At 39.1% G+C, this 22,705-nt stretch overlaps 2 long non-coding RNA genes across 3 annotated transcripts in view; one reads left to right on the forward strand and one right to left on the reverse strand.

The window, feature by feature from the left end:
- Positions 1–22,705, forward strand: part of LOC138757188 (uncharacterized) — a 119,305-nt gene that overhangs the window by 5,085 nt on the left and 91,515 nt on the right. The gene's annotated exons all lie outside the window — the stretch shown is intronic.
- LOC138756111 (uncharacterized) lies at positions 950–18,689 on the reverse strand. Its single transcript, XR_011352753.1, has 3 exons — positions 18,555–18,689; positions 10,095–10,654; positions 950–3,404 (listed from the first exon to the last, which is right to left on the reverse strand). It is a non-coding gene; the product is annotated as an uncharacterized lncRNA (long non-coding RNA).

Consider the following 22,705-nt stretch of genomic DNA (forward strand, 5'->3'; position numbering starts at 1 on the left):
TAACTAATCCTCAATCCATGTCAATATACTTGCCCCGACTCCATTCATCTGTATCTTATTGATGTCTCTTGTGCGGCAACTATGAAACGCCTTCTGGAAATCAAAATGTACAACATCAACCTGTTCCTCATTATATTCTCAAAGAACATCATAAAATTTGTCAAACAAGACCTGTCCTTTCTGAATGCTGTGTCTGCCTGATGGTACCCCTTCGTTCAAAATGTCTCACTATTTCATCCTTAATGACAGCTTCAAACTTTTGCCCAATTACCAGTACCTCGTACAGTTAAGCTAACTGGCTGATAGTAACCTGTCTTCTGCCTACATCCCTTTTTAAAAAGTGGTGTGACATTTACTGTCTTCCAATAAGCTGGGACTTGCTCAGAATCCAGAGAATTTTGGTAAATGACTGACAACACATGACCATAACTGCTGGAATTTTGAAGAGTGAGATGTCCCTTGATAGAATATATGCAATTCTAAATGGTCTTAATGCTGAATGGTGAAAGGTTCTATTAAATACATGGAGGGTTGTGGAGCGGGAGCAGGTCAGTGGGACTAGCAAAATAGTGGTTGGCACAGACTAGAAGGGCTGAATTGCCTGTTTTCTGTGCTGTAGCATTCTGTCTAACAGAGGATGCACAGAGGATATTTCCTTTTCTGGGAGAAATGAGGACAAGTGATAAATTGATAGTTTATTCATTAGCAAAAACAACATGCTTCATTTATCAAAACAAGCAGTTTTAAAAAAATAAAGTCATCGCTTGATAAAATCTAAACAAAATATTTTCACTACAAACAATGTTTGAAATCATGCTTAAAAATGAACATTGTAAAAGAAAAATACAGTGTACAAATAAAAGCAGAAATTATTTCATACATAATAATTATTTATTTTTAGTTCATTAACAGAACATTGTCATCTAAAATACAAAGTACAAAAACACAGATAAATCTTTATTCATTCATTTCCATGACTTCGTTTGTGTCTACTGCATGGTCACTTGTTGCAGCGGTGCATCTGTGGTGCTTACACATACGCACACAAAAGCCCGTTAAATTTAAAGAGTTTGTAAGTTTTCAAAAATCTGGATGCTTGGGTGGCCCGGATTTCTGGTCTCCTCATTGTTGGACTTCTACTGTGTTAGGAGATCATTATGCAGAGCTCCTGCATTTAGTCTGCAGGGGTGATCCTGAGCTTCTTCTTGCCTTCCACTTTAATTTTCCATCTCATCCCCCTTCTGACCCATCTGCATGCAAATGAAGCTGGAGAAATAACACTTCACCTTTTATTTGAGTACATTGAAGGTTTTCAGACTCAACAGCTAATTCTCCAACTTTAGGTAGCTTGATTTTTCTTTTTGCCTCTACAGAATTGGCCATTTCTATCAGTGATCATCTATGATTATGGTTCAGTTTCTCTCCCCCCTGTGGCATTGTCAAGCCTGCTGAATTTATTTTGCAGCCCTACTATTAGTAACACAGAAAATGCAACATAAGCATTTCTCACTGCCATATTGACCAATTTGGTCTCAACTTTACAGAGAAATACACTTTGTTCTGTTCATTCCACCTTGCTTCTCGGCCTCTAAAGTCTAATATTTCTTTCCCAGTTATGAGGAAGGGTTTCAAACCTGAAATTTAACTATTTCTCCATCCACAATTGCTGCCTGAGTGTATCTGACATTCTGTGTTTTTATTTTAGATTTCCAAGATCTGTATTTCTTTTTTTTTAATTTCTTTTACTATTAACACAAAATATTGCCTTGGAAGCTTGAACTTGTTTTAACAAAATGACTCTAAACAAATGTTTAAATTGCACAATTATTTACTGCTGACATAACGTGATAATTCTTCAAAATCATGAGTTTTAAGAATTTTAATTATTTCCTTGGTCAATGACGTGCATTTTAATGATTGATGACGACTGTTTCACGGAAAGTTGATTCTTGAGATGGTGATGGTGGGGTCTCCGTAACGGTGATGTAATTGAATGTCAAGAACATTTTACTGGATTCTTTCTCATTGGCGCTGATTGTTGCCTCTATACAGTCATATATATTGGAGTGGATTGCTTTATTTGCTGAGGAGTTGAATATTTTGCAACAATTTGCAAACATACTATTTTGATATGACAGAAAGAGAGCAATTGTTGAAAGGATTGAAGATGTTTGGCAGAGGGCACTGCACTAAAGAATAATATCCTGGCTTTGATTAATTTATTAATAACCAATAATCCCAATCATCTGTGTTCAAAGTATGTTTGCAGCCAGTAGAGATTGTTTCCCTCATTTTCAATTCTGTGAGGGGCTCTGGACAAAGTGGAGACCGTCTTCCTTCTGGAAGAAAAAGTTAAGGAATTTCATGCATGTTATGTTCTAAATGTAGTATTATGTGACCATAATGGAATTTTTATTAACTTTATTTATAAAATTGACAGGATTTCCTTGGTGTCAAGTACTGCCCAGGTGATAAGGACAGTCTTTTGTTTAACTTGCCTCAGGAATTCTGGAGTTAAGTGGCCTTTGGAAACTACAATGAAAATCTCTTCTTGGCTAAAGTGAAGCTGGAGTGATCTCTCCAGGACACAAGCCACAGGAAAGTTGATATGGAGTTCCATTTATTGCCCATGCAGTGGGATCCCCCTCTCCATGCTAATGACAGGTTCAAAAGAATGACAAAAATCAATACAGTTTGGATCCATCAGCTGTTTTAGGCACCCCAGCTCCAGATTTTTCCTTGAGGTTTACTCCCAAAACCTTTCCCATAAATGGGACTAGCCACAAAGCAGTGGAGGTTTGAAATCGGGGTATTTCCCTCTCCTAGATGAGATACCATACATGGTTAATGAGTTCCATCTACCCGGAACAACTGGCTTCAAGGCGCCTACCTTTGCCCTTCTGCTATCAGTGAGAACAGCTCCACTTGCATAAGAACTATGCCACATGTGAAGGCCAGGAGTTGGACTTGGTTGTCAGAGGCTGTTTGAGTCACATACATGAAGAACATTTGAGTCGCCGTGGAAGAATCAGGCAGTATGTTATGTGTGAAGAAGTTTCCCATTGCTTCATGCCATAGTGAGTTGGCCATTCACTTTAAGGATCCACATATTGGGGACAAAATTTGTGAACATGTTGATTGTGAAGATGGTTCCAAAAAGGCCTTGGGTGCAGATGGCTCTCTAATCACATTGGGGGTTTAGAACCAGGGGCCAAGGTGAGTGACTTGGATGCCTTGAGCTTGGGTACATCACTGAACCAGACAGGAGGCTCTGTAGGATTGGAGATCACAGCAGCTCAGCATCAGAGGAGGTGGCAAGAATCACGTTCACTCACTGTCTTTAAAGGAATTCTTTTGCTTTTCTCTTGCTAGCACTGCTGCACTAATGGTCCCTCTTTTTGCACCTTCACAATGCAAACAAAGGAAAAAAAAATTTGTGTACATGATCATAAATGGAATCTTGAACCTTGAATATTCCATTGCTTTGAGCATAAGATCAAAAGAAATAGGAGTAGGCCATTCAGCCCATTAAGCCTGCTGACCATTCAATTAAATCATGGCTGATCTGATGATTGGCTCATCTCCACCTACCTGCCTTTTCCCCATATCCTGTAATTCATTTACTATACAAAAAATCATTCCAACCTTGACTTAAATATATTTGCTGAGTTAGACTCCATTGCTTTAATGAGCAGTAAATTCCACAGATTCACCACCTTCTGGGAAAAGAGTTCATCCTCATCTCCATCCTAATCTACAACCATGAGTCTTGAGGCGATGTCCCCTAGTTTTGATCTCCCCCACCAATTCAAACAATTTACCTACCTCTATCTTATCCATGGCTTTCATAATTTTATATGTTTCAATAAGATCCCCTCTCATTCTTCTAACTTCCAGCAAGTACAGTCCCTAACTACTCAATCTCTCCTCATAGGCTAATCCCCTCATCTCTGAAATCAATCTTCTTCTGTGCCGCCTCCAAAACTAATACATCCTTTCTCAAGTAAGAGGAGCAGAACTGCATACAGACCTCCAGATGCAGCCCCACCAGTACCTTGACCAGTTGTAGCATAAGCTCCCTGCTCTTAAAGGTTGAACATTGGGAGCAGCAAGATTGGATTGAAGTTTCTTGTGGACATAGTATTGGTCCAGGACAATTCTCCATTCTGTTCAGCAGATGTCAACAATGACTCCTGCTGGATTGCAAATCTTCAGCAGGTCAGTTGAAATATATTTGGTTCTTTAGCCTATGTTATGCAGTAATCTGTTCTGAGACCCTTGCTATCTTAGATTTTTATAAATGACTTGGATGAAGAAGTAGAGTCATGGGTCAGTAAGTATGCAGATGACACTAAAGTTGGAGGCATTTTGGATAGTGTGGAAGGTTAGAATAAGTGTGATAATGCATTTTGCAGGGTCAAAACTTGAAGGCAGAGTACATGGTTAATGGTAGGATTTTTAACAGTGTGAAAGAACATAGAGACCTTGGGGTCCAAATCACTCAAGGTTGCCATGCAGGTTGATAGAATAGTTAAGAAGGCTTTTTATATGCTGGCCTTCATTAGTCAGAAGATTGAGTTCATGAGTTATGAGGTAATGTTGCAGCTCTACACAACTCCCGTAAGTCAGCATTTGGAATATTGTATTCAGTTCTGGTTGTCTCAGTACAGGATGAATGGAAGAAATGGAGAGGGTACAGAGGAGATTTGCCAGAATGTTGCCAGTATTGGAGATTGTGTCTTAACAGGCAAGAATGACAGAGCTAGGGGTTATCTTGTTGGAACAGACTGGGTCCCAGCCATATCCATTAACATTTTAGAGATCTGTAGTCTTCCCCCTGCTCATTCTTACATCCCCAGCCTTATAAGTCAGGGGCCTACCTGCTTTATACTTGAAGGGCTAGAACTCCTGCCTTCATTCAATGCTCTTCCTACTGTTAGATCTCTACAGGCTTAAGATCAATTTTGTATATACTTCAGATACTATTTTTTCAGGTTCTCAAAACTTGAAATTGCTTTCATTCCTGAAATTTTCAAGTCATCTGCACTGTTCACATCCTTAAAATCAGAACTTCACTTAACCTAAAGCATGCCTCCAAAAATGCTACGTTATTTTATATTCTTTTCAGCTTGGACAGCATCCAGAGCTATTGACGTTTTAATCCTTCAATAAAATATGGTAAGAGTTTATGCCCTTGAAGTTTGATAATGAATTCTGTCCTTGGATGATCCACTGAATAAAAATATTAATACATTTAAACCTTGATATTTCATTCTAAGTCACTACCTCATGCTGCAGTACAATTCTAAAGACCAATTATTTTGAGCATTTCATTTGTTTTGCTTGAGTATTGGAACTGAAGTCCGGGATTTTTCTTTTTCCTGGGACTAATTTATCACGAGAAAAAAAAAAGTCTTAAACTTGTTTTCCACATAATTATGTTAGATTGAACTCTAAATGATGCATGGGGCTGGTTATGATGGTTATGGTTGTCAAGCCATGACATGTCATGCATATCCTACAGCAAATGTTTGTAACCTTGTAGTAGGCCACGAGGAGGAGGGACAATGCCAAAAGGAAAGGTAAAATGAGGGAAAAGGGTATATAGCAGGCTTCTTCATGCTTGTAGTGGGCTTTCTGCTGCTTTTCTTCAAGATATTCTTCTGCCACCTGTCTCCTAGCTATCCTCCCTCTCGCCACCTTTTTGTTCAGACCCATGCCCACATTTTGTTCATACCTTGATGAACGACTCAAGCGCGAAACACTGGTTTTGTATTTTTATCTGTGCTATGTATAGCTAACCTGCTGGGTTTCCCCAGCATTGTGTTTTCACTTGTCCCGTAGCCATGCTCAGGAATCACTTGATGGGAAACTGGCATTGAAAAAGAGTTGAGGCCAGCACAGATAATCCACAATCATAATGAATGATAGGGTTGGATCAATGGACCAGAGAGCCTACTCTTATGGAGGGTCTCAACCAGAAACATGAAGCATCCTTTTGCCTCCACAAATGCTATCAGATTGCTGAGATCTTTTTCTCACTCCTGATTCCAGTTTCTGCAGCCTTATTTTATTGCGTTCTTTAAGTGGGAGGCAAAGACATTCTTTAATTTCCCTGCTCCTGCATCAATGCTACATCGTAGTACAGTGAAGGAGACTTGGGCTAGGTGCTTGGGTGTGCTGGGTTCTTCATATGGTGGCTGCCCTTCCTTTGCAGTGGGAGATGTAGATTGAGTCTATGGAGGGGAGAGAAGTTTTTGTTAGGTTCAAGTAGCTGTGGATAAGGATATGGACTCTTCCCTGACTCCTGAAGTCCGTGATCATCTCGTTTGTCTTATGTTGAGAGCGAGCTTATTATTTTGGCAGCATGCTTCTTGACTTCCAGTCTCTTTCCTGCATTCCAACCCATCATTATTTGATAAGTGGCCCACCTCTGTGGTGTCATTGGCAAAACTGAAGATGGAATTATTCAGGCATGGGCGTAAAGGGTGAAATACTGTTCTCAAGTTCAGGATCAAGTTTATTGCCATGTTACATCTGGCTCCATGAGAATTGTTCTTCTGTGAGCATTCCAGCAAGTCATCTAACATGAATTTGGCAGTGCCAAATAAAGGGTCAAGACCATAATTACAAAGTATATAAAATTACATTCACCACTTCCTGATCTTGGGCAGAGCAGTTCACATTACTGTGCTTTGTTGCATCCAGCAAGTATGCTTTCAATGGTGCACCTGTGGAAGTTATTTGGGGACTTGGGGGCATGCCAAACTTCCTTAGTTTTCTAATAAAGCAGAAGCATTGGTGTGCTTTCTTGACCACTGTGTCAACATGATTGGTTGAGACAGATCATTGCTCCTAAGAACTTGGTTATACTCCACCTCCATTTCAGCACAATTGATGGGCACAGAGGTGTGAGTTCTGCTCCTTTCCCTAAAACCCATGTCTAGATTCTTTATTTTACTGATGTTGAAAGAGAGGTTGTAGTTCCATCTCATCTTTATTTGACATTCTGCCTATGATTGTGGCTCCATCAGTGAATTTGAAGATGCAGTTAGAATAGTGATTGACTAGGCAAACACTGATGCAGAATAGAATAGGGATGAATACATATCCTGCAGACTGTGGGTGTTCTGGAAGGTTGGTGAAAACTAAACAAAGAAAACTAATCAGTGAGAACCTTGAAACAAATTGAGCATTTTACAATGTGATCAATGATTAATGTGGCTAGCTAGCAAAGAAATGCTTTGGTATATTGGAAATAAAAGATTATTTGGATTTTAGCTGAAGTCACTTGAGTGAATGTGAGTCTTATAAAAGTTCATTAGTCATTCATTACTGCTGTTGTTACTTCACAATTCTCTGTTACATAAGATGTTAGATTGAAACAACCAGCCATGTGAGAACTTACATAACTCATGTTTTAATGGTAGGTCTAACAAAAGTAAAAATGGATCTCTTTTTGAATAAAATCGTGTGATTATTTGATTATAATATTTTGGGTATGAAAGATCAGATACCTTTTTGTGCTCATAACTCCATTGGCTGTGTTAGGTGGTCAAACATAACAGTTAAATTATTCACCCACTTTATATGAACGAGATGAAAACTATGGATTTCAGATTTTGTCCCTGGGCCTAGCTATTGCATGTCAAAATGTTAAGCAGTAAAGAGCTTTGATAATAAGTGGCATGGGATTTCTTTCCAGGAAGGAGTAATGAGCAGTAATTCTGGGAGAGAGGATCCAGTGTATTTTTTTTTAAAAAGCCATAATATTGAGTTTTGTTTTCATGCTTGCTTTATTTAAGACAAAAGATCATCACAAATCTAATGATGTAGAAAGAAAGCAAATATTTTATTCTAAGTAAAGTTTATCTGAGAAATTCAATTCCATTATTTGCCTTTTTTTGAAGAATCCAAGAAAATAGGAGCGGTATGACCCTTCAAGAGTGCCCTGTCATTCAATATGATCATGACTGATCAATCCCCAAATCCTGCTCTGTGCCAGATGCTTTCAGCCTTCAATCCCTCATGATTTTGAAAAAAAAATTCTATCTTTGCTTTAAATACTTCTAATTAGTTTGCCAGCACGTCTCCAGGATAAAAATACAGTGCTTTGTAATTCTCTGTGAGCAGAAATTTCGGGATATAAATGGCCAGCTCTTTTTCTTGGAAAAATTTCTCTTTGCTCAAAATTCTCCCAGTAATGTTAACATCTTGACAGTCACCCTGCCATAAACCCTCTGAATTGCACACTTATCTTAACCGCACCTCTTTCTACTGTATCTCCTGTATGGATTCTATTGGTTTCTTTCAGTTCATCTGTCTCTGTCACATCTGCTCCCAGGATGGGACTTTGCATTCCAGGGCATCTGAGATTTCCTGCTTCACTAAATATGACTTCTTGTCTACTGCCATTAACTCAGCCCTAAACTGCATCTCCTCTATTTCCCACACATTTGCCCTGACCCACTTTGCCCTCACATGCCTTTTCACCATCCTCTGCATCCAACATATCAACATCTGCAATTTATATCCCCAACAACATGATCCCACCACCAGACACATCTTGCCCTCACCTCCCCTCTGCTTCCGGCAAGGACCGCTCCAACTGTGACTTCCTCATCCATTCATCCCTTGCCACCAATCAGCCACTTGGTACTTACCCCTGTGAATGCAAGAAATGCTACATTTGCATCTACATCTCCTCCCTTCGAACCATTCTGGGTCCCAAACAGTCCTTCCAAGTGAAACAACTCCTCCACTCTACTCGTTATACACCCATGACTCTGCAGCCAGGCACAATTTCAATGCCACCTACAAGTTTTCCAATGACACCACAGGTGTCGGCATAATCACAAACGGCAATGAGGAAGCATACAGGAGGGAGATAGATCAGCTCATTGAATGGAAAAATGACAACTTTGCACTCAATGTCAGCAAAACCAAGGAGATGATTGTGGATTTCAGGATGAAGTCAGGGGAAAACAACCAGTCCTCATCAAGGGCTCAGTAGTGGAGAGGGTCAAGAATTTCAAATTCCTTGGGTGTCAATATCTCTGCAGATCTGTTTTGGAGCCTCCACATTGATGCAATCACAAAGAAGGCTCACCAGTGGCTATACTTTGTGAGATGTCTGAGGAGATTCGGTATGTCATTGAAGACTCTCAAACTTCTACAGGTATACTGTGGAGACCATTCTGGCTGTTACATCACTGCCTGATATAGAGGCACCAACTCTCAGGACAAGAATAAGCTCCAGAGGGTTGTTAACTCAGCCTGCGACATCACAGGCACCAGACTTCACTCCATCGAGGACATCTATATGAGTGGTGTCTTAAAAACAGCAGACTCTACCCTCAAAGATCCTCATCACCCAGGTCACGTTCTCTTCACTCTGCTGCCATCCGGGAAAAGGTACAGGAGCCTAAGAATACTCAATGGCACAAGGACAGCTTCTTATCTGCTGCCATCAGATTCCTGAATAATCAATGGACCAAAGACACTGCCTTACTTTTCATGCACATTATTCTATTTTTTATGGTAATGTCATAAGATGGTTATAATATGTATGTTTGCACCATAATGCTGTTGCAAATCACCAATTTTCATGACTTGTTCATGACAATAAATCCTGATTCTGATTCTGTGAATCATTTCAGCAATTTACTGAATTTGGAATTCCCAATGCAGCCTCCTCTACATTGTGGAAAATTGATGGAGTCTGGGAGACTGCTTCATTGAGCACCTTTACTTTGTCTCCTCCAACAGCAGGGATCTCCCAGTGGCCAATCACTTCAATTCCATACCCCATTGCCACACTGACAGGTTTATCATGGCTTCATTGTCAGGATAAAGCCACCCGTAAATTGGAAGAACCTGTTGTATTCTGCGTTGGCAGAATCCAACCAGACAACATCAATATTGACTTCTCCAATTTCTGTTAACCACCCCCCACCCAGTCTCTCTCCTTTCCTTATCTGTCTGACTCCCTTCCTCCAGCCCCTTTCCTTCCTTCTATCAAAGAGCTGTCTTCCTTAGCCCTCTCCCCATTACCTCAGGTTCTTTCTCTTCTTCATCATCCCACCTGTACCCACCTCTGTTATCTGTTAGCCTGTGTTCTTCTTCCTTCTTCTTCCACATCCCCTTCACACAACTTTTTAATCCTGTGCTCAGGTCTGAAACTTTGACTGCTTTTTGTTTCAGTGGATGTGTGACCTTCTGTGTTTCTCCAGCACTTTTGTACACTGCATCCACCCTGTAATATCCTTTTTGGATCAGACATGTTTCAAAAAGATCACCACTTATCCTTCGAAATGCTAAAGAATATCAATTTAACCCGACTATTTTTTCAATGTTACAAAAGTTACTGGTGTGGCTGAATGAAATTGTACATTTCTCTCAGACTTAATGGTTGTCTTCTAGTGATTAGGCAGCGTTGTTGCTCGAAATGTAATATCTCTGAATAATAAAACAAATACTGAAAAATTATTAGTGAGTGAAACAAAACATGGAAATACCATTACTGTCTTGTCTTATAGTCTTTTGTTCAATAGTACAAATTGCAGTGTGTCCTAAATGGCTGTTTCCTAGTTTTCAATAGTTAAGCTCCTCACGTTTTTTTGCTGCAGGTTGAAATACTTCTCCCTTGACGCCACTGGGGGAAAAAAAAACAATGATCTTTAGATGGAGCAATGGATTGATTCATTACAATAAAAATATTATTTAAAGAGGGTCTGCGAACAGTCCATATGTGAATTGATTACTGGTTCTTTAAGAAGTCAACATTGCTCTCTTTCAAAAGCAATTGAATAACCTTATAAAAAATGGGTCCTGTGTTCCATTCAGCATTCTTTGTCCAAGTTACAATGAAATTGTAAATTTACATTGAAACATGATTGTTACTTTTTTACATGTTAGATGACTATTAGTATTTCTCTCAAGGGAACTTAAAGCCATTCTGTTAAATCAAAAAACCACATTCAAAAATGGCTCACCATTAGCTTTTCAATTAGCGATTAGCAATTATTAATAATTGCCAGCTTTACTTTAAATAGCCATATCATGAGAATGGTAACACTTTATAGAAGTAGAAGTAAATTATTACGAGTTCCCCAATGTGCATTTATGATTGGTGAACAATTATTTAAAAATAATAATCCACTTTCATATAAATCCCATGAATGAACACAATGACTATAGAAAAGCTATAGAAATATACGAGAGTAATTCAAACTTTACTCCTCTGTCATTGACGTTTCACAATGTGGCAAAATTAGATTAATTAGGAGCTTGGGGCATAACATTTAAAAAGAAAGTTGTCAATAAGACAATCTGATTCTGGTGACCTTGTGACTGGCTTGTAAGATGTTGCTTCTTAGTCAATTCACAGTTGCTTGTTTGAACCCCAGTAAAATAACCTGAGATATCTGCTCACAGTTAGAGGAATAGCAATGCATCTTTGCTATAATTAAGCCTCAGTACCCACAGAGAAATATATTATTCATCAGTTCATTGTCATTTACTGTGATTGTGCTGCATCCTCTTGCAATCAATAGAAGGGATTAACAGAAAAATGGATTTTTGTTTTTAAATAATGTAAAAGCAATGGTGAATAAATACCCAAGCAGTGTTTTGTATTATTTAACATGTAACTGTGGTGTTATACCACCGGCCTACTGCAGGGGGCAACCTGCAGGAGTGTAAGGGGACAGGACAACACATGGCCGACTGTCAATCAGTCGACCTGAATGGATCAAGCCCCATCCGGTCGGGTGTCAATTACCCTCCGGGGTATAAGCCTGTGTCAGCCTCCCGAGTCCTCACTCAGAGTTGCTCCAGCCACAGCCAGCTGGCTCTGTGGAAGTCTTTGTGGATTAAAGCCTGTTGTACAGTCTTTATCTTTGTGTGTGTCTGATTCTGGCTAACAGTGCACCACAGTAACCCTTTCATTAATTCAGACCTCCTATTTAAATGTGAAGGGAGTGCATGTTGAATACAGTAATCACAATCTTTAAACAAGATTAAAGATGTAAAAAAAAACTTTTGTTCACTGTGGTTCATTTTAGAAAAGAACCAAGATAAAAGCACAATTGGTAGCCTTGTGATGGATATCTTAAATCAATTTGTGAGAAACTCCTTGAAAAGTGAAGTCATAGAGCATGGAAACTGGCTCATATTGACAGGATATTATTTCCTACATTAATATTCTTCAGAATGAGAGTGAAATGTGGGGTCTGTAATGGCTTTAACCCAATTTATGTTAAGGTAAGCGCTGGCCATGTTCTTCGTTAGATCTTTGCTCTTTGCTTTATTTACTGCCTGAAGGAGCTAAAGTTCTTTAAATGAGGAAATTCTTCACACTGATGTTGCAACCACAAATAGTTGCTTCTTTCAATGTGTGAACTTTCTAGCTTCCGGTATCCATCCTGGGTTTCTTTTGTGATGCTTTGAGTGTACCTTTCTTTTGACCTCAACAAGTTTTTTTTTGAACTTGATTGAGCAAGGAATCAGCGACTTGATTTAGGAGGCTGAAAAAACACACAAATGCTAAAGAAACTCAGCAGGTCAAACAGTGCCTTTATGCTCACTTAACCACCGGTGTCAACAGAATCCTCTGATTTAGGAGGCTCCTTTTTGAGATAAGCACATAGCAGCTGGCAAGAATGCACAGACGGTATTTAAAAAGCATGGTCTTAATTCTGATAGAATTGGATTTGGACAGGAGATATGTTTATCATCTGTTCTCAACAAAGACATAATATCTTGTCTATAGTGTTGCGGTGTGTACTAAGATTTCAGATGAGATCAATCTGGGCTTGAAAATTCCAATCACACAGGTGACTGAGGTGTATTGATTCTGAAGTGGATCTCAACTTGGGGAATTCTCTTTTTTTGCTTCTATATGAAAGAATACCACATTTTATTCCAGAACAATCAAATGTTTGATGTTCCAGTTGGTGGTCGTGAAAGCTATACTTCTTCAGGGATGTTTTAAGAGAGCTAATCCCTTTCTCTGCCTTCCATTTCCTCTCATTCGACTCCATAAAATAACAGCTGTGCCATCCTGTCATCAGACAATCTTGAAACATATCCTGCCCATCTGACCTGAGGTTGTTTCAGCAGGAGTTGTTCGCAATGGGGAGGTTTGTTTGAGACAGATTCTGTGTGTCTGAAATCCTGTCTTGCCACTTCATGTGAATTATTCTGCACAGACAGTTTAATGGATACACTATTGACACCATCACTGACTGCATCTGCAATTATGAGGAGGGTTGTGTGCCAAATAAACAATTTGTATGTTATTTTATTGGAAACCATGGCTGAATTGCAAGGTTCACTTACTACTGAGGGCCATGTCTGAGGTGATGAAATCCCGGACAAGAAATCCAGGGAAGACCCGCACAGTGCAGTCAGAGCTGCCAGATGGCAGTACCGATTCAAGTTTGAGTCCCAGACAAACCTCACGGACACCAGATGACTCAGGCAGGACATTCATGCTACTACAGGCTAGTAAGTGAAACTGGGCAGAATAGCAGGCAAATGCACATCCTTCCCTGGTGAGCTGAATAAATTCTCTGTCCTAATGAACCGGTGGCCAGTGAGCCAGATAAACATATCTCATGAACTTTAGGCACACCTCCACTCATGGTCATGGTTACAGATGTTAGATCAATCTTAAGCCGGTGAAGGAAATCAGCAGGTCAGGTAGCATTCGTGGGTAGAAATGGTCAGGCAATATTTTGGACAGGGCCTTTTATGGACAAGAAAATTAAAAGGGGATTATAAGGCATAATATCCATCCCTGGACCTGTCCTGCAAGCCTTCTCAAACCACCTGCCTAGATATTTATTCACCCTTATTTGCTTTTAGACAGCAAGCAATTCCTCCTTTTAATCTGTATATTGTCTATGACCTCACTGCTTGTTTTCCTTACTTTTCATGACTCGGGGTACCTGCTTTCTGAGTGAATACTGATTAAAATACAACCCTGAGATTCCTTTGTCCTGCAGGTGTGGCAGAATTACTACTAATTGGTAGTGCAAAAATAAACTGTACACAGCGTAAACATGTAAACAAATAAAAGAACTGTAAACAGATAACAAATGTAAACAGATTGTAAAATAGAGAGAGAATAAAAGAAAATCAATAAATGGCACAAGTAAGAGTCGTTAAAAGAGTCTGATTGAGTCTGTCATTGAGGACTCTGATGGTGGAGGTGTAGCAGGTATTTCTGAACCAGGTGGTGCAAGTCATGTGGCATCTCTACTGCTTTCCTGATTGCAGCAGTGAGAACAGAGCATGTACTGGGTGGTGGGGGTCTTTAATGATTGGTGTTGCTCTCCGACAGCAGTGTACCCTGTAGATGTACTCACATAACAGAGAGGATTTTGCCTGTGATGTTTTAGGCTGCATTCACTTCCTTTTGGAGAGCTTTTCACTCAGGATTAATGGTGTTCCCATACCAGACTGTGATCCAGCCAGTGAGCACACTTTCCACCACACCTCTGTTGACATTTTCCAGGATTTCTTGTGTCATAGTAAACCCCCACAAACTCCTAAGGAAGTAGAGGTGCTGATGTGCTTCCTTCATGAGGCCATTGGTGTGTTGGGTCCAGGAAGTATCCTCCGAGATAGTGACTCGCAAGAACTTAAATTGGCTCACCTTCACCATCTCTAATCCACCAATGATCACTGAATTGTCTACCTCTGCAAAGTTAAATTCTCCTTCAACCTTATATTTCCTGCAGCTGTCTGTTACCTCTCTACAGATTTGCTCCTCTACTTCTCATGACTATAAGGCGGTCTATAATGAGAGCGGTCATACCTTCCCCATTCCTCAGCTCCACCCATATAGCCTCAGTGAGCCCTCTCGTCTGTCCTACCTGAGCACAGTTGTGATATTTTCCTTGACAAGCAATGCCACTCTGTCCCCTTTCATTTCTCTCCCCACCCCCACCCCCGTTCTATCATCGTTAAAGGAACATAAGCCCAGAACATTGAGCTTCCATTCCTGATCTGCGTTCAAGTTTCTCTAATAGCCACAATGTCATAATTCCACAAGCCAATCTACACTGCCGTTCCTACAATGAATCAAAATAGATGCATCTTAGAACATTTCCACCACATACAACGCGTTGGCATCTAATGGTGCATGCAATTTTTACTTCATCTTTTCCGTCCTGCACTCCTCTATCTACTCTGGCATGCTGATCCTGCAAATCTAGTTTAAATCCACTTGACCACCATGAGTAAACTTTCCTGCAAGGATAATAGTCCCCTGCTATTCAGATGCAAATCATCCCATTGCAACACGTCCTACCCTCCCAAGAAGAGAGCTCAATGATCCAGAAACCTGAAGCCCTCCTTCATGCACCAGGTTTATAACCATGTGTTAAGCTGCATTATCTTCCTAATTCTAACTGCACTAGCACGTGGATCAGTAAGAATTCTGAGATCACAACCCTGGAGGTCTTGTCCTTCAGCCTAGCGCCTAACTCCCCGAACTCTCCTTGCAGAACCTCCTCACCCTTCCTATCCATGTCTTTGGTCCATTCATGGACCATGACATCTGGCTACTCACTCTCTCTCCTGACAATGCTATGGACCCAATCTGAGGTATCTCGGACCCTGGCACTAAGGAAGCAACATACCATTGAGGATATTTGATCTCTTCCACAGAACATCTTATTTGTCCCCTAACTATGGAATCCCCTAGCACTGCAGCTTGCCATTTCTCATTCCTTCTCTTACTCACAGGACCAGACTCCTGTTGCTGTAGCTTGTCCCTTTTAGGTTATCCTCCCCAACAGTATCCAAATTTGTATGTTATTGTGGGGAACAGCCATAGAGGTGCTCTGCAATGTCTGCCTCCCCCCTTTCCCTCTCCTGACTGTTATCCATCTACTCTCATCCCGTTTCCTAAGTGTGATGGTGTTTGTGTAACTCCTGTCTATCACCCCCTCTGTCTCCTGAATGATCTGGAGTTCATCCAAATCCAGTTCCAATACCTTAACTCAGGTCATCAGTAGCTGCAGCTGGATGCACCTTGCAGATAAAGTAATCAGGGATAGGGTTAGCTTCCTGATGACCCACATTCTGCAAGAGGAGAATTCCCTTACCTTGGCTGCCATTTCCACTCTTTATGACAGGGGAACCAAATATATGATCTCTAAAACCTGCTCTTAATTGTGCCTACCTGTGGTATCCTTTTTGTTCCTTGAAAAGGGTGACCCTTTCTTCCTTCAACTTTTACTGTCCCTCCCTCACCAAAGCCCCTTGAGCAAAAGCCTTATCACTCTGACTCAGTCCACTCCGACAATGACTGTTCCACAATGCAGTCTCTCACTTTTATAGTGAAACTCAGCTTCTTCAGTCAGCTTCCAGCTGCTGGCTCGCCTCTTACAAATTCACATTTTGTATTTTTTTTAAAAACTTTCCCTATTGTTTATTGATTCTCTGTTGCTTTTTAAGGTTTTCCATATCTTCTAATTTACCACTACTCCAAATGACTTTTCTACCACTTTCCTGACAGTTCAGATATTTGATCAGAAATAATCTCCTTTCATTTAAAAGACTTCAATGGTTTGGACACCCATTTCTTTTCTTTATATTTTACTATATAGTTTCTATTTTATTTTTGGCATTTATATGTAAAACAATAGGATTCAAATTATACCGAACATTAAGAACATCACCATCTATCCTCATTGTTTCCCACGTAAACACCCTTCTGGTCTCTTGTGATTTTATAGAAAAGGTAAGTAATTTGATAAGATTTTAAACAAGAATGACAAAAGCAAGATGACGTAACCCAAAACACAAGAAATCCATGTAACAGGCAAGAAACAAAATAAAATGAAACAACAAATGAGTAAATACAGAGAGCTTATTTTTGAGGTGAGAATGTTTTTTGAAAATGAAAAGCAAAGATTCTGTTTCAAGTAAATTAGAAAGAAAATTATGTGGCACAATGACGAATTGTATCTTATCAATAATAGAAAAGGAGGTCTCAAGGAAGTCTTATTGTCTGAATAATTAATATACCACTTGGGATTAGTAACTCCTTAATAAAACTATTTGATTGATTTACTTAATTAAGTCCTTGTTTTACAACACCCTTTGTCCTTCTGAAAGTCTAGCTTAGTCATTTCTGGTTAATCAAACTACAAACCCAAACCACAGATATTAATAACTTGTAGCAATGTTTATGCTCTAAATGTACTGGAGGCTAACCATTGTCCCTCATGCAGCAATGCATGCAATTACTTTCATTTATAACACACTGGTGAATTGATAAGGAGAGCTTGATGGCTAGTGGGACTTGATTTCCATTGCCCGCGTGGGCCTAATGTGTCTAAACCATTCGAACATGACTGGATAACTGCAGAAACTAATCACTTGAAATGGGAGGTCGGCATAGATTTAAAATAAGTCTCATGCTTTCATCCAAGTATTTAAGAAAAAGCACGGCTTCTCATGGATAATTTATTATACAAAGAGTATGCAAAGTACATTTTTCCCCATTTTAGCAATTTATTTTAATTTCTGGCACATTCAACCCAGCACTGATTCCTGTGGCACTCCATTGTCCACAGGCCTCCGACATGAATAACAATTTTCAACCATCCCCTTCTAATTCCTATCACCACTTGGCTCACTCACCCCAGATTCTCACATGACCTCACTTCCCGACCATCTGGACCTTGTCAAAAGTTCATGTACACTGCCTTGCCCACATCAATCTTCTTAGTCACCACTTTAAAATCCCCAATCAACTTCAGAAAGCCTTGCTGACTACTCTTTTCAATCCATGCCTTTCCAAATGCATCAGATCCTGTCTCTCAGAATTTATGCACTGAGTATCTTTCTATTTATTTTCATTTTTTAAAAAACTTTGTACTAAATTATCTAAAAAAATATTAAAACCTTAGTCTTGGTGGTAGGCTCCAATGCACCCCAAATGCTCACTCAAAGTTAGCAACCTGCCTTCTACTTTACAGTATAATCATACCTTGTCAAATATCATACAGTATGACTGCTGCCCGAGTTGAATTCAGGAATCTACATATTCCTGATTCATTAAAAATGTTCAGGCCCTTGGAATTGTGTTTGAAAAGCCGTGCTGGATCCACTCACATCTGACTTTCCCCTTTTCTTTCATTCTTTTACAATTGAAAGTGCGGTACTAAAAATCCAGAATGTGTGGACCCAGATTCTACTGCTTCGGAACTTAAATTGGGATCCAGCCCAATGTTTTTATTTACATTAGTCCAAAGGGAGCTCAGTCTCTTGCATACCCTAAATATTGAGAGCTACAATTATTTTACTGTTGACCACATTAAAAAGTTTATTCTCTGATGATTGCTGCAGTCCACTGATGCAGTATATATGGAGTTTTGCAGGCTCTTGTTATTTTTTAGTGAATTTCTTTTGGGAGTTGGAACAGGTTTCACAGATTTCATAATAACATTGTGAACAGACGCAGAGGCACCTAAGTCCATGCTGTAAACAGAGTTAATGCTCTCCACTAAAGACTATAACAATGGATTGTTTACCTCAGGAAAAGACATCTGGTGAGAAGAGATGCATTTATGACTCATACTTGTGGGAAATTGAAACTGAAACCAGTATTGATCAAGCAAGTCATGTGATTGAGACACTTGAAGAAGCAGCATTGAATATCATCAGCCAGTCATCTGAAAAGACAGAAATGAAGTAACTTTGTATGAGATAGTCACTGCTGTTGTTTTCTTCTTGTCAGGGGGGGGGGGGGGGTAACAGTCATGTGGCCATTGTAATAGTCATTTTGATTTACCCATGTCTGGGCAAAGGAAACAGCATTCTTCCTATATTTGAATCATGATCATTTTAATTGTAATTTTCTTTTAACCCTTGCCTACAAGTTTTGTTTTCCCTTATGAAAGGAAGAAGGGAGTATCACTTGCATTTTCATGAAATAACATTTCTCTGACTCAGTGTCTCACTTTATAATTACTTCTGAACATCAGTTTAAAGGTTCTGACTTTTAACACAGGATTTCTAAGACTGAACTTGGAATTGACTTCTCAGAATTTCAGAATTGTGCCTAAGCTGTAATGGTTTGGGTCACACACACACACACACACACACACACACACACACACACACACACACACACACACACACAGATGATCTTAAATTCAGATTTAAATAAGATGTTATATTAATATGCAGTTAATTAATATGCTCTGGACATAACAGAGTCTTGAGAAATATTGGATCAAAGTATTTCAAACTTTTTCTGCACTTTTTGAAGTTAATTTTAAATCTAATCCTTTAACTGCTTTATTTGGTATTGTTGGAGAGAGTGACATGATTTTAACGGCATCTGAGTTGCAGTTATTAGTTTTTATTTCTCTTATGGCTAGGTGAGCAGTGTTGCTCAGATGGAGGGGCATTATCCTGCCTATTCATGCTCAATGGCTATGTGACGTCATGTAATGTTTAAATTTGGAGAAGATTAGATGGTCAATTTATGATTTAATTCAAATTTTCAAACACTGTGAGAAGCCTTTTTGAATTACTTTTACAATCCGATTTGTTAATGAAGGTAGAGCTGTTGACTAATGAGGTAATTCATCATTCTGATAAGAATTCTGCCTTCCTTTTTCTCTTTTGGCCAAACAGCTTCTTTCTTGGTAGTGAGTTTAGATTTTCTTTTTTTATAATCAAATATTGGTCATCCTTTGGTTTGAAGAAGACACATTGTTGTGCAGTTCATCAGTGAACACAAAGGTGACTTTGCAGTCACAGTATGGAATCACAGAGTCTAGCACAATGGGGGCACTGGAAGTCCATTGTTGTAATAACTCTGATTCCGTTCATGGCCTTCCACCAGATTTTGGCTACGCCTGTCTTTGAAACTGGTGTAGGCTTCATCGCACAGGGCTAACTAACGGAACCTGACAGCAGCCATAGGTTCTAGTTCTCTTGGCTTAATGCCACAGTAGTGAAGGGTTTCCTTCACAGCACTTGCATGGATGACCTTGAGGTCTCCTTCCCGCCTTCAGTTCATTATAGAGCAGCTGGCAAGGCCTACAGAGGTCATCCATTCTGATGATGTGTCCCATCCACTGCATCTGGGTTCTGATGATTAGAGACTCAATGCTGGTGGACCCAAAACCTCCAGGTTGGAGACACAGTCTTGCCAACAAATGCCCAGGATGAAACGGTTGGCACGCATGTGGAATTTCTCCATTTTTTTGATATGACTTCAGTAGAGTCCATGTCTCACATCCACATAGGAGAGAAGGGATGACCACAGCTCTGTAGACTTTACGCAATGTGGACATTGTGTTCATTGAGCACTCATTGTTATGCAACCTCCTCATAGCCTGGCTTTGCTGATGCTGGAGTCAATTTCTTTGTCCAGAGACCCATATAATAAAATAATATAATATTAATACAATATAATCTGTTTGATTAAAATGTGGGGTATGTTGGATGAAATTATATGATTTAAGTGTAATTATTTTTGAATGTGAAATTTCAATGTTAATAAAAATATTGGAAAATAAAGAAAAGGAAGCAGTTGGGCTGAAATGATGAGGCAAATCATTTCCATGGAGGCAAATATAATAATCCTACAATCATCTAAGTGATAACAAGGCGCAACAAATATCCATTATCACTTAGAACATTAGGGAAATAGGTGATGTATTTGCATGACTGCTTACCTTTTACCTCTGGGACCGAGGATTTGAATCTAATCCAAAGAGATGAAGGTCTCCTCAATCTGCTAACTGTAAAGATCCAATAAAAATTACACTTGGGGACCTGGAAGCAATCTCCACTGAACATAGCTCGCAGCAGAAAACTGCCTTGATTCCCACTCAATACAGTTACAGAATTATTTGGTAAAGAAGCAGATAAACATCTCATGGCTGCCGACGATGATGCTTTATTTATTTTGGTTTAATGCCAATTAGAGCGAAGCTTGGTTTCTTCTGAAACAAAGACAATGGCATGAGTTTAATACATAACAAACTTCAACATAGTTACCAAAAAAAAACTTCTAGTTCAAGTCTAGAGTATGTGTTTGTCATAAAATAGAAGCAGCTTCTCTGTGAATAGTGTTTTTCCTGCATCGGATGTGTTTAACACTGACCCTGTCATTCTACATTGCAGTTCTAATTGATGATCGGCTTATGAATTTGAAGACACAGCCTTGAATTTTTTTTATTTTTGTAAATGTTAATGGGTCATTAATTTATAGAGGAAAAGTAGACTTTATACAGTTTAGTGGAAAATGTTATCCTGTAGTTAAGCAAAATCTTTTTCCACAGTTTTATTAATTTTAATCAGATAAATGAAAGAAAAAAATATCTCCATTACCATACTGTGAAACTAAATTATGTAATGTAATATATTTTATGTTCTTTTAACAATGTCCTTGGCTTCCCTCGAGTCATCACTTTTATACGCTGACTAATTTTAACATAGTAGTTATTTCAGGTCAAGGACAGATTTTTGAACCACATTCTAAATAATACTGTGAGCTGAGACTATACTGACATACTTTCTGAAATAATCAACATTTACTGTTACTTTTCTCTCATTCGCATTGATTCTTGATTTGAAATATATTTTATTCCATTCTTAATTTGCATTCTTTTAGAACATGCTTTAAAATGCACAGGAAAACTACTATTAGGTTCAAGCAGTTAGTGATATTTAGCAAACGGTAAGGTTAAAGCATAAACAATAGCTGCAAATGTGACAGTTATGTGAGGAACATACCTGATGGCCTCTGTCAGTATTGACCCCATTAGAGTTTATGAAATCAATGTCTGCTGTGCTCCTGTATGATCCGTGATCATAAATGTCCTCCATAGTGGGAAAGGATAGTGCCACCTCTTTATGTGAAAATCCGATACTATCTCTATATTACTCTGATCAACAAGACGATCCCTTTGGTGGCCATCTTTTGGTTATTTAGAAACTAATTTGCCTCACTCATTTGGTGCACCTGCCTCAAGCAAGCCCTGTTCTGATGGTGTTGACCCCTTTAATCCAAGAAAACATTTCTGATTAGCCAGGGCATCAAAGGTAATGTGGAGAAGGCCGGGCAGTCTATGTCTTATGGTCTTCTTGTGTAGACTGAAAACATATTGTAACTTGAGATCATTTCTGACAATAATGTTGGGTATATCTGACTCATTTAAAACAGCCATTCTCAACAGGGGCCTTACTGCCTGCCTGGGGCAACAGCACATTTAAAGGTGGCCACGAAGCGAAATCTCAAAATATTTTTATGGTTTTTAATGTGGTCAGTAGGAAAGAAGTATTTGACTGTTTTTATATATATTTACTTGACTGCTTCAGAGGGAATTAGCTCAAAAACATTGAGCAGAGTTCAAAGGTGGCCAAAACAAACAAAAGGTTGAAAATGGCTGATCTAACATAATTCTTGATATAAAAATCATGTATTATTTACCTGGGAATGGGATTTATTCTATCATTTTAATTGATATTCTCAATATTAGTTTCACATTGAATTATAATACTGGCGATCAACAGTTTGAGAAAAATTACACTAAGAAAGTAAAAACTTGAGATGAATTTGCATCCATGCTAAATATTGGGATGCTTTCAATTGTGGGACAGTCATTTAAACAAGGGATCATAACTGATAAGGGATTGGAGATTTAAAACTGAGGTACATACT

This window comes from Narcine bancroftii, chromosome 3, assembly GCF_036971445.1.
Source record: "Narcine bancroftii isolate sNarBan1 chromosome 3, sNarBan1.hap1, whole genome shotgun sequence".
In the NCBI taxonomy this organism is placed as follows: domain Eukaryota; kingdom Metazoa; phylum Chordata; class Chondrichthyes; order Torpediniformes; family Narcinidae; genus Narcine; species Narcine bancroftii.